General features: G+C 34.2%; 1 protein-coding gene across 1 annotated transcript in view; it reads right to left on the bottom strand.

Moving 5' to 3' along the window:
* The window catches only part of LOC148952023 (uncharacterized), a 109874-nt gene extending 101101 nt beyond the window's left edge, over positions 1–8773 (bottom strand). Inside the window, exon 1 of the mRNA XM_089088807.1 lies at positions 8662–8773. The gene's annotated coding sequence lies outside the window, so the exon portion shown is untranslated. The remainder of the gene's footprint in view (positions 1–8661) is intronic.
* Between the last annotated feature and the right edge of the window lie 3803 nt (positions 8774–12576).

Below are 12576 nucleotides of genomic sequence, written 5' to 3'. Positions count from 1 at the left end.
TATACAGAGGAGCAGACACAGGATCTATAGATGGATCTGACCACTATCTCATCACTTGCAAAGTCCGTCACTGCCTTAGTAGACAGAAGTGACAGAAGGCAGGGAAGCGCTACGATGTTTCGAAACTAAGATGCCCGGAAATCAAAGCCAACTTCGAGTTAAAGCTAAGCAGCCGGTTCGATACCTTTAATCGTCTCTTACTCGTCGATGAAGAATGGGCGCAGATAAAAATTGCGACACAGGACATAGCTGAGGAGGTGCTTGGCCAAACAAAACAAAAACAGCGAGCCTGGATCTCTGACCACACCATAGAACTAGTTGAGAAGAAGCGACCGCTCGTGGGAGGTGCAAAAGAACCCTTAAAAGTAGCCCGCAAAGCAGTTAAACAGTCACTTAAACAGGACAGAGAACAGTACTGGTCAGATCTGGCAAATGAGTTGCAACAAGCGTCCAGGAGCCACACCAGCAGGAAAATGTTCAAACTACTGAAAGAAGCGACTGGAAAAGCTCCTGTAACGGTTGACACACTGAAAAATAAGTCCGGAAAACTCATCCGAACAGAAGAAGGACGCATGGAACGCTGGCGAGAGCATTCTTCTGAGCTACTGAACCCTGTCAAACCCCCGTGCGATCTACCTGCCTTCTCGAGTGCAGCTAGAGAGTCCTACGCAATAAACCTCGATCTGCCAAGTATTGCGGACGTACAAAAAGCGCTGAAGTGCATAAAAAACAATAAAACTCCTGGAGAGGATGGGATCCCTTCTGAAATGTTCAAGTCCTCACCAACTCTACTATGCCACCTAACCGACCTTTTTGTCCAGGTGTGGACAACAAAGGCCTTCCCAAAAGATTGGAAAGTATCAGTCCTCGTTCCGCTATACAAAAAAGGAGATAAGGCCATTTGCGGAAACTATAGAGGTATCTCCCTGATCAACCATGCCATGAAGAACTTCTGCGTCATTCTTCTTAATCGATTCAAAGACGCACGAGATAAGTTAACCTGTCTTGAACAAGAAGGCTTCAGACCAGGCAGAGGCTGTCCAGAACAGATATTGACGATTTATCTCATTCTTCAGCAATACAGCAGGTTTCATCTACCCCTTCTCATCGCCTGTATTGCCTTTGCAGCTGCCTTTGACTCTCTCATCAGAGAGGAGATATGGAGAATTATGGCTGAAGACGGGGCGCCACAGGAGCTCATTGAGATATTCTGAAGTGCGTATAAGGACACTGAGACTTGCGTCCGTGGTTCCGGCAACGACACCCCTAAGTTTCCAGTGGAGTTTCGGGTAAAGCATGGATGTCCCCTTTCACCTATATTATTCAACTACGCGATAGACTGGATCATGTATAATGCAATGAGAAACCACAGCGGAATAGTCTTCAGACAAATAGCTGGTTTCCTCCAGCCCCTGACAGATCTGGACTTCGCAGACGACGTTGTTGAGCTGGAAACTACCACCGACAGCTTACAAGGCATGATCGACGATACCTATGAGGTCTCAAAGCGCATCGGACTGGCCATCAGCAGCAAAAAGACTAAAGTATTGGCTCTCAACCAACCTGCTCCTTGCCAAGTTACCCTCGACGGTGAGCCAATAGAAAACGTTGAGGAATTCAAGTATCTTGGCTCTATCATAACACCAGATGGCGGAGCTGAAAGGGATATCTCTGACCGCATAGCAAAAGCCTGGGGAGTGTTTACTAGTCTGAAAAAAGCATTATGGACCAGACGGGAGATCTCAACCAAAACAAAAGTTAGAATCTATGGTGCAACTGTTCGAGCAGTACTACTGTATGCTTGCGAGACATGGCCAATCAAGACTGAAGATGCGAGAACTTTGGATGTGTTCGACCACCGCTGCCTTCGTTACATCCTCCGCATTAAGAGATGGGACAGGATTTCCAATAGTGAAGTAAGGAGTCGCTGTGGCCAATCAGAAGAGCTATCGCTTATCATTAAAAGACGTCGCCTGAAGCTCCTCGGCCACACATTGCGCCGTCCCGAAGGCACGATATGTCGAGACGTCCTTGTCTGCGAACCAGCCCCCTCCTGGAAACGTAAACCAGGAGGACAAAAGAAGAACCTGTGGCAAAAATTCAAGGAGGACCTGGAACCGTGGGGAGGATTCAGGAGACACGGTCGGAGATGGGACAAATACTGGCTGAAGATCGCTGGAGAAGCTGCAGCCGACAGGTCCAAGTGGTCGTCGGAAGTCATCCCAAGATCCTTTGGTGCCGGGCAGGACAGTTCATCGTCTGGTTCCCGCCGAAAGTAAAAAAGTAAAAGTAAGTACCCGAAATAACCTGTAGGCAATTTCTCTGAAAAAATCTGCCAAATTGTCCTCCATCTTTTGGAGCACCAATGCCTCACAACCATAGCCCTACTTAATCCCTGGCTTGGCCTTTGCTATTCTACTTTTGACATCTTCACTGCACCTGCCATCTTACTAACAATACTACCTAGGTAAGTGAAGCAGTAAATTTCTAGGTGGCACTATAAATTAGCTAGGATGAAAGTGAAAACATCATTTGACACCTTATTTTATGTTCTTTCATAATTCAGTAATTGCTTCTGTTGAAAATTGCATCTTGAGTCCTTAAAGGGGCCTCAAAGGTATTTCATATGAATTATAAAAGAGCATAAAAAGCATCAAATGATGCTTTCACTTTCATCCTAGCTAAATTATATGGTCCACTGCAAATTTACCATGAACTTTACCACCCCCACCCCCCAAATGTGGACATATATACCCTGAGTTGTTGACAGCAAAGTTTTTGTTGAAAGTATTTGAGAAACTTGGACCAGTTTATATTTGAGTTGCCTAATAAATGAGATTTGAAGTGTTATAAATAATTATTTTGGAATATATTACTCTTGAACAATTTATTTATTAACTACTGATATGTTTTTAACCACTTTTCAATAACTTAACTTCTTTGTTTGGTTACAAAAATGAAATACCTTTGGGGCCCCTTTAAGGGAAAATAAAACTTTTAGGGATGGGTCTACAGGCTAAGGCATGTCCTGGGAAGGTATTTTGAAGTAGCCTACCTACCTCCACTCCTTTTCCCTCTAGAGGGTCCTGAAATTTGCCTACATGACAGGTCTATGCCTATTGAAATTTTGACAAAACAGCATTTTACCTTAATTTTTAAGTTATCAGTTTCTATTTCTCTGGCTTTAGTTCTGAAAATGCAATTCCTGTTATTTGAGTAGAATTTTTATCCATATCAATGTTGTTTTTTTTTTAATTCAGGAAATGTATTTGGATATCTTTAAAACCTTATAAATTGGGATTGAGCAAAGTTGTGAAGTTGAAAACAATTTTGTTTTCAATTATTTTCAATTGCATATATTTAAAAACTTATAAATTGGGATTGAGCAAAGTTTTGAAGCTGAAAACAATTTCATTGTACTTCATTTAAGCAAAAGATCTATTTTGCAAGGTTTTACTTTTATAAAACACAAATTTTTAAAGATCTTCAAAGGTTGGGACCCTCTAGAAGGAGAAGGAGTGGAGGTAGGTACCTCAAAATACCTTCCCAGGACATATTTTAGCCTCTAGAACCATCCCTGAAAGTTTCATTTTCCTAACCTATCCCCTTTCCAAGATAGCCAAAAGTAGCTAAAGTAGAATTTTACCGTTATAAATAATTATTTTGGAATATATTACTCTTGAACAATTTATTTATTAACTACTGATATTTTTTTAACCACTTTTCAATAACTTAACTTCTTTGTTTGGTTACAAAAATGAAATACCTTTGGGGCCCCTTTAAGGGAAAATAAAACTTTTAGGGATGGGTCTACAGGCTAAGGCATGTCCTGGGAAGGTATTTTGAAGTAGCCTACCTACCTCCACTCCTTTTCCCTCTAGAGGGTCCTGAAATTTGCCTACATTACAGGTCTATACCTATTGAAATTTTGACAAAACAACATTTTGCCTTAATTTTTAAGTTATCAGTTTCTATTTCTCTGGCTTTAGTTCTGAAAATGCAATTCCTGTTATTTGAGTAGAATTTTTATCCATATCAATGTTGTTTTTTTTTAATTCAGGAAATGTATTTGGATATCTTTAAAACCTTATAAATTGTGATTGAGCAAAGTTGTGAAGTTGAAAACAATTTTGTTTTCAATTATTTTCAATTGCATATCTTTAAAACCTTATAAATTGGGATTGAGCAAAATTTTGAAGCTGAAAACAATTTCATTGTACTTCATTTAAGCAAAAGATCTATTTTGCAAGGTTTTACTTTTATAAAACACAAATTTTTAAAGGTCATCAAAGGTTGGGACCCTCTAGAGGGAGAAGGAGTGGAGGTGGGTACTTCAAAATACCTTCCCAGGACATATTTTAGCCTGTAGAACCATTCCTGAAAGTTTCATTTTCCTAACCTATCCCCTTTCCAAGATAGCCAAAAGTAGCTAAAGTAGAATTTTACCGTTATAAATAATTATTTTGGAATATATTACTCTTGAACAATTTATTTATTAACTACTGATATTTTTTTAACCACTTTTCAATAACTTAACTTCTTTGTTTGGTTACAAAAATGAAATACCTTTGGGGCCCCTTTAAGGGAAAATAAAAATTTTAGGGATGGGTCTACAGGCTAAAGCATGTCCTGGGAAGGTATTTTGAAGTAGCCTACCTACCTCCACTCCTTCTCCCTCTAGAGGGTCCTGAAATTTGCCTACATTACAGGTCTATACCTATTGAAATTTTGACAAAACAACATTTTGCCTTAATTTTTCAGTTATCAGTTTCTATTTCTCTGGCTTTAGTTCTGAAAATACAATTCCTGTTATTTGAGTAGAATTTTTATCCATATCAATGTTGTTTTTTTTTTAATTCAGGAAATGTATTTGGATATCTTTAAAACCTTATAAATTGGGATTGAGCAAAGTTGTGAAGTTGAAAACAATTTTGTTTTCAATTATTTTCAATTGCATATATTTAAAAACTTATAAATTGGGATTGAGCAAAGTTTTGAAGCTGAAAACAATTTCATTGTACTTCATTTAAGCAAAAGATCTATTTTGCAAGGTTTTACTTTTATAAAACACAAATTTTTAAAGGTCATCAAAGGTTGGGACCCTCTAGAAGGAGAAGGAGTGGAGGTAGGTACCTCAAAATACCTTCCCAGGACATATTTTAGCCTCTAGAACCATCCCTGAAAGTTTCATTTTCCTAACCTATCCCCTTTCCAAGATAGCCAAAAGTAGCTAAAGTAGAAATTTACCGTTATAAATAATTATTTTGGAATATATTACTCTTGAACAATTTATTTATTAACTACTGATATGTTTTTAACCACTTTTCAATAACTTAACTTCTTTGTTTGGTTACAAAAATGAAATACCTTTGGGGCCCCTTTAAGGGAAAATAAAACTTTTAGGGATGGGTCTACAGGCTAAGGCATGTCCTGGGAAGGTATTTTGAAGTAGCCTACCTACCTCCACTCCTTCTCCCTCTAGAGGGTCCTGAAATTTGCCTACATTACAGGTCTATACCTATTGAAATTTTGACAAAACAACATTTTGCCTTAATTTTTAAGTTATCAGTTTCTATTTCTCTGGCTTTAGTTCTGAAAATGCAATTCCTGTTATTTGAGTAGAATTTTTATCCATATCAATGTTGTTTTTTTTTAATTCAGGAAATGTATTTGGATATCTTTAAAACCTTATAAATTGGGATTGAGCAAAGTTGTGAAGTTGAAAACAATTTTGTTTTCAATTATTTTCAATTGCATATATTTAAAAACTTATAAATTGGGATTGAGCAAAGTTTTGAAGCTGAAAACAATTTCATTGTACTTCATTTAAGCAAAATATCTATTTTGCAAGGTTTTACTTTTATAAAACACAAATTTTTAAAGGTCATCAAAGGTTGGGACCCTCTAGAGGGAGAAGGAGTGGAGGTGGGTACTTCAAAATACCTTCCCGGGACATATTTTAGCCTCTAGAACCATCCCTGAAAGTTTCATTTTCCTAACCTACCCCCTTTCCAAGATAGCCAAAAGTAGCTAAAGTAGAATTTTACCCATAAATGTTTTCATGTCTTTATTAACTTCTTTAACCAACTGCTCATGATGAAGAAGCAAGAGCCATTCCTAGGGGGGCAACTGGGTCTGTTACCCCAGGAGCTGCAGCTTGGAAGGGAACTGTGGCTGGAGAATTACCTGCTTTTATCTAATTTTTCACTTTTATTTGACCTTTCTTTGTTTAGGCTATATTTGAGTGAGACCAGGGGGGGGGATGCTTTAATTAATTTTGATCAAGGAACCTCCAACCCTAGGAAGAGCACTGAAAGAAGCACAAAAGATATAGTAAATATTTACCAAATCATATTATTGAGTTACAAATAAAGTGAATATATGGGAAGGTGTCCAATGGATATTCTTAAAAAAAAATGCATTCTATAGAATGTAAAAATAATATCCAACTACACTTAGTATCAAGATAAAATATCATGCTAGACAGATAATAACATTTCTAAGACTCTTACACCTTTATCTACCTAGCTGAATATTTAACTGTACATGTAATGTACAGAATATCCACCTAGTTGGATAATAATATAGCTTAGTGTTCTTGATATATATCTAACTAGGCAGATAAGAAGATTCTCTAAGCAGCTTGGGGTTAATATCCAACTAGCCAGATAATTCATTTCTCTTAGGCACAGCATGAACATCTAACTAGGTGGATAGTACCAGGTCTTAACACTCCTAATATACATCCAACTAGGCAGATAAGAAGATTCTCTAAGCAGCTTGGGGTTAATTTGGCTAGCAAGATTAAACTATTTTTCTTTTAAATTTTAATTATTTTCCTAGTTGGATAATTTCTTATTTGCTTAAAAGGATTTTTGGTAAATTTCTACCAAATCATATTATTGACTTACGCATAAAGTGGATATACCACTTGATGCCCTTTTTTATGCTGATTACAAATATAATAATCATTTCTATTGGAAATGTATTTCAGCCCCCCCCCCTATATATGCCAATTCAGGGTATATATTTCTACAAGCCAACCCTTATGTGGAATTTATAGGGGGGGGGGGGCTGTAATTAAAGTACATTAGAAATGAATCATGTACTCGTAAAAAGCATAAAAAAGGCATAAAATTGTGTATTCAATTTAGACCAAAAACACGAATATTGTTTGGTTTAAATTTACCAGATTTTTCAGATAGCCAACTAGTTAGATAATTTTGGCAATAACTAAGTATGGTTAGATATTATTTTTACATTCTACAGAATAGAAATTTTTAGATATTATCCATTGGGTATACTCCCTGAATATACCACTCAATGCCTTTTTTTATGCTTTTTACAAATATAATAATCATTTTTGTTGGAAATGAATTTGGTAAATTTTTACCAAATCATATTATTGAGTTAGGAATAAAGTGAATAAACCATTTAATGCCTTTTTTATGCTGATTACAAATATAATAGCCTAATCATTTCTATTGGAAATGAATTTTAGCCCCCCCCGGATATATGCCAATTCAGGGTATATATTTCTACATTAGGGGGGGGGGGGGGTAAAGTTTAAACTAATCTCCCATTGACATCAGATATAAAATTTGCCCCCACCTCCCCTACTGTAGAAATATATACCCTGAATTGGCATATATAGGGGGGGGGGTGCTAAAATTCATTTCTGATAGATATGATTGTTATATTTGTAATCAGCATAAAAAAAGGGGTAAATATCTACCAAATCATAATATTGACTTAAACATAAAATGAATATACCACTAGATGCCTTTTTTTATGCTGATTACAAATATAATAATAATTTCTATAAGAAATGAATTTTAGCCCCCCCCCCCCCCTGTATATATGCCAATTCCGGGTATATATTTCTACATTCGGGGGGGGGGGGTAAAGTTTAAACTTACCTCCCATTTACATCAGAAACACAATTTGCCCCCCACCCCCCCACCCCTAATATAGAAATATATACCCTCAATTGGCATATAGGCTATAGGGGAGGGGGCTGAAATTCATTTCTGATAGAAATGATTATTATATTTGTAATCAGCATAAAAGGCATCGAGTGGTATATTCACTTTATGCATAAGTCAATAATATGATTTGGTAGATATTTACCAAAAAAGGCATCAAATGATATATTCACTTTATTTGAAACTCAATAATATGATTTGGTAAAAATTTACCATGAATTTTATCCCCACCCCTATTTATACAATTCAGGGTATATATTTGCACATTAGGGGGTTGGGGGTAAATTTTATTTCTGATGTAAATGAGAGGTAAGTTTAAACTTTGCCCCCCCCCCCTAATGTGCAAATAGCCTATATACCCTGAATTGGTATATATAGGGATGGGGGCTAAAATTCATTTCGAACAAAAATTATTATTAGCCTATATTTGTAAAGAGCATAAAAAAAAGGCATTGAGTGGTAGGCTATATTCACTTTAGTCATAACTCAATAATAAAACTTGGTAAATATTTACCAAAGATATTAGCAAACCCATGAAAATTTAGTTTATATGTACAACCAAAAGAAAAAGCAGCCTAGGCCTACCAAATTGTAATGACACCATATCAAAGGCTAGTCTAGCCTATGTTATTTTAAGAAAAAAGAATGAACAGGAACTCTAGTAAAACCACCTCACCTATATATTTAATCTGCTTGCTAGTCTATCCCAGTGGGCTTTCGACCTTTTTTGACTGTACAGCCATTTAAGGTACAGTTTCAAGAACAGCTTATCATGTGCCAAAATTTTGAATTATAATAGACAAAATTATACAAATATAATTCTATTTTCTTATAATACAAGAATACACAAACAAACACTTTTCTGAAGTCTGAAAAAAACCTTAAATCAATATTGATATGATTTTTATACTGCAATTAAATTCTTGGTAAATTAATTATCTGGTGTTTCACTAGGTTTCAGATTATGGCACAAAGCTTTAAATACTTCTCGTGATATTTTATTTTCCAATCCATAACCCATAGCAATAGGTCGCTCTATGCCATGTTTCAATCTGGTATTTTATAGAATTGAAAGAAAATTATCAGCCTTGTAAAACCCGAGAAAGGTACGTTGTCTGGGAACTTCTAAAACATGGGTTGGATACATTTGGAATCATTATAGCACGCCGATTCTTTTGATATATCTATTGACATCAAAATATAGTTTTTTAGACTTTTGGTTACTATTGAGACATATCGCTCCTTAGTACAGGTTGAGTAGTATAGAGAATGTATTTTCTACCCTACTTAGATCACCTTATCAATTTACCCCCCTTTTTAACTGAATTCACACCATTTTAAGGGAAAACCAGTAACGTCTTTACAATTTTTTATCATGAGCTTTAAGATCAAAACAGATCTTGTGGAATAATTTTTTTTTTAGTATACTACTTAGGGAATGTAATAACTTAATATGATTTAATATTCAATGAACAGTTCGATATCAATATCTAGACAATTATTATTACCCCCCCCCCTTTCTTTCAATAACCATTAATATCATACCTTTGTCTAATTTTTTTTTAATTTCTTTTCAAAATCAGCTGCTGTAGATTCAAATCGTTTTGGTGCAAAGATATCAACCGCTTTACCTTTAAAATTAATAGTAATAACGAGTTTATTTCCGTATTTAGTTTTTACACATTTCATTGCTTTAATTTCGTATTCAATTCCTAGATCAAAGTCTTCTTTTTTAACGGTTCGACTGTATTTATTTTCGATTCCATATATAGGTTTCTTAAAAGTTTCTTTTAAGTTTCTCTTAAAAGTTTCTCCATATATAGGTAAAGATTGTATTAGAAATTTTTTTCTGAATCGAAATGATTTTTTTTTATCTTTACCTTTTCTTTTAATAGCCTTGGCCTTCTTCCCAAGAATCTTTCGCATTGTGAAAGATCTCTGTAAAAGAAATTCAAACACGCGTCAGAAACAAGTTTCAGAACCGTTACGTAATCGTTTCCAACTTGTCTAATAGAGCTCTCTATTACAGAAGCTCGTTTCGCAATTACAATGAATCATTTGAAAAGAATTTTCAGCCATTGAAATCGAATTTTTGAGTAATCACACGTTATTTGGTTAGATGGTGTGCATAGCCCATTCAAGAAAAATACACTATGGATTTTTAAGTTCTGGGAGAACACAGTGCGGAAAGTAAGAAGGGTCTTATTTGTGTGTTAAACTTTACAGAATTGGAGCAGTATTTATAAACGTTTAATTTCACTTGTTTCAAATACTTTTCACGAGGAAAATGTAATGTTTTCCGTAATTAATTTTATCGTTTAATTATTTCTTCATTAGTCAATTCACCCGATTTGTACATAGCAAGCAATTCTAAATAGAATGAATAAGCAGTTTTATACTCAGCCTTTCTACTATTCTTAGATATTTTTCTAGTATTTCAATCATAACTGTGCCAAGACTTAAAGAAGCAAGAGCTGAAATAGCGAAACCAGATAAACCTGAATCACTAAATATAAATTTAGATACTAAGAAAGCATTACTAACGTTTCTATAATATTTAGAACTTCTACGATAAGCAGAAAATCGTTTCTCTAATTCTTCTTCCATTAATATTAAAGAAATAAAATTTAGATAAAATTCTGGGGATCCATTTTCTTGAACAGTTTTTAATATACTCTGCACGTAAATGTCCGCAATTGACATAACTTAAATTTAGAATTGGAATAGAATGATAAGCAGTGGGTTTATTTGAAGTCTTTAAAAAGTGTAATATTTCATTTCCTGGTAGAATACCAAACGAATCAAAGAATTCTACAAATAGATATTTAGGATCATTGAAATAACAAGTCGAATGAGTTCCAGGTCAGCCACTTAAATCATAGTTAATTACACCACATTCTTTTTTATTGACTCTGTTTGGTAATTTTTCTCGAGAAAATATACCTCTAAAGTAAGAAATGTGGTGTAGCTCAGCAGTTATATAAATATTTGTTAAGGGTATAATTTGATAATTCATTTTTTACGTGCTTCTCTTTTTTTGGGTGAGGGGGTGAAGGTGCAATATCAACAGGTTTTTTAGATATTCTGTTCTGTTCTACGTTAGACTTGATTTTCTGTTTCTTAGGAAGTTTAACATTTTTAAGAAGTTTCTTACGTCTTCCACGTTTCTTAGTAACTTAATCGTTTCCCATTCCAACGATTTTCTGTCTGCAAGGAAGTCTCAAAGCTCCATAGATTTTCCCAGGTAATTTTAATGCTCCGCCAGAAACCAGTAAATTTATCGACAAATTTTGACCTGGATACGTTTCTAAGGCTGCAGCACAACTTTTTAAAGCAGCTTTTCCAAGTACAGATATTTTAAAAGTTATTTAAAAAAACGAAAAAAAAACAATTTGAATCAGCTGCTTGTACAAAACATCAATATCCCATCCTTTATTTTCTTTCTTAAATTTTTCTATTTTATTCACTTGCCTTTGGTTTAAAAGAAGTTGAAAAGGTTCAATATATAATAGTTTCCGTTGTGACTTACACGATGTTACTGAGAATTGTAAAGATGTTACTGGTTTTAATTTTTGTTTTGCTTAAAAGCATTGTTTTATTTTTTTTTAATGTGATAGATAAATTGTATACTCAATAAAATTTTCCATTTATTAGTGAATAATTTTATATGATAGAAATCTAATATTTTATTTTACTTCAACCTTCTTTTCTCTCTCTTTTAAGATGCTTCATCGAGATCCTTATCAAGTATATCTATTATAACATTTTAAAAATTGTCTAAACGTTCAGAAACCTGTACAAAACCCTTCGATTTCACCAATAACATTGACAGATTAAATGCATCTGCACCATTTTTTGGGTTTGCAACATTTCTAATTCCTCTATTTTCTGCATTAATATCTTCTTTTGTCACTTTTAAGATATTTTTTACTAATAGTGCTTTGTCCTCAACTCTAGTCAACATATTATTAGGTGTTTCACTAATTTTAATATACTTGCTAATATCTTTGCTAAATTTAAGATTGTTTAGGATTTGATATCTAATTGTTTTTTATTTGAAATCGTTTAGCGTTGAAAGATTAACTGCATCTGTATAATTTTCTGGGTTTGCAACATGTTCAATTATTCTATTTTCCACATTCAGATCTTCTTTTGTTACATTTAAAATATTTTTTACGAAAAATCTTTCAAAATCGTCTCTAGTCAACATATTATCAGGTGATTGATAAATTTCAGTTAATCTATTCATATTCTCTCTTAAATACTGTTTTGCAAGAATTTGCTGCTTAACAACTTCACCCTTGAAATCGTTTAAAACAATTTTTACATTTTGTAAATTAATAGCACCATTGTCTGATTTTACATCACCAAAATCAATTAAGCTTTTACCCTGTAAATCAAAAATATCATCATCATAGAGTAATATACTTTTAATGGTATCTGTACTGCTTTTATATCTTCAACTTCCAAATTTATCAATTTATTATACAAAAAAATTTATAAGCCAATTTTATTATTTCGTAATGGTATGTCAAAGTTCTTTCTATATTTTAAAGATTCTTCATTTTTTTTCCATCGACAAGTAAAAATC

Source organism: Artemia sp. Qi Xiang Cuo, chromosome 5 (assembly GCF_049724085.1).
Source record: "Artemia sp. Qi Xiang Cuo chromosome 5, ASM4972408v1, whole genome shotgun sequence".
NCBI lineage: Eukaryota > Metazoa > Arthropoda > Branchiopoda > Anostraca > Artemiidae > Artemia > Artemia sp. Qi Xiang Cuo.
This window is presented reverse-complemented; position numbering and strand designations above follow the sequence as displayed.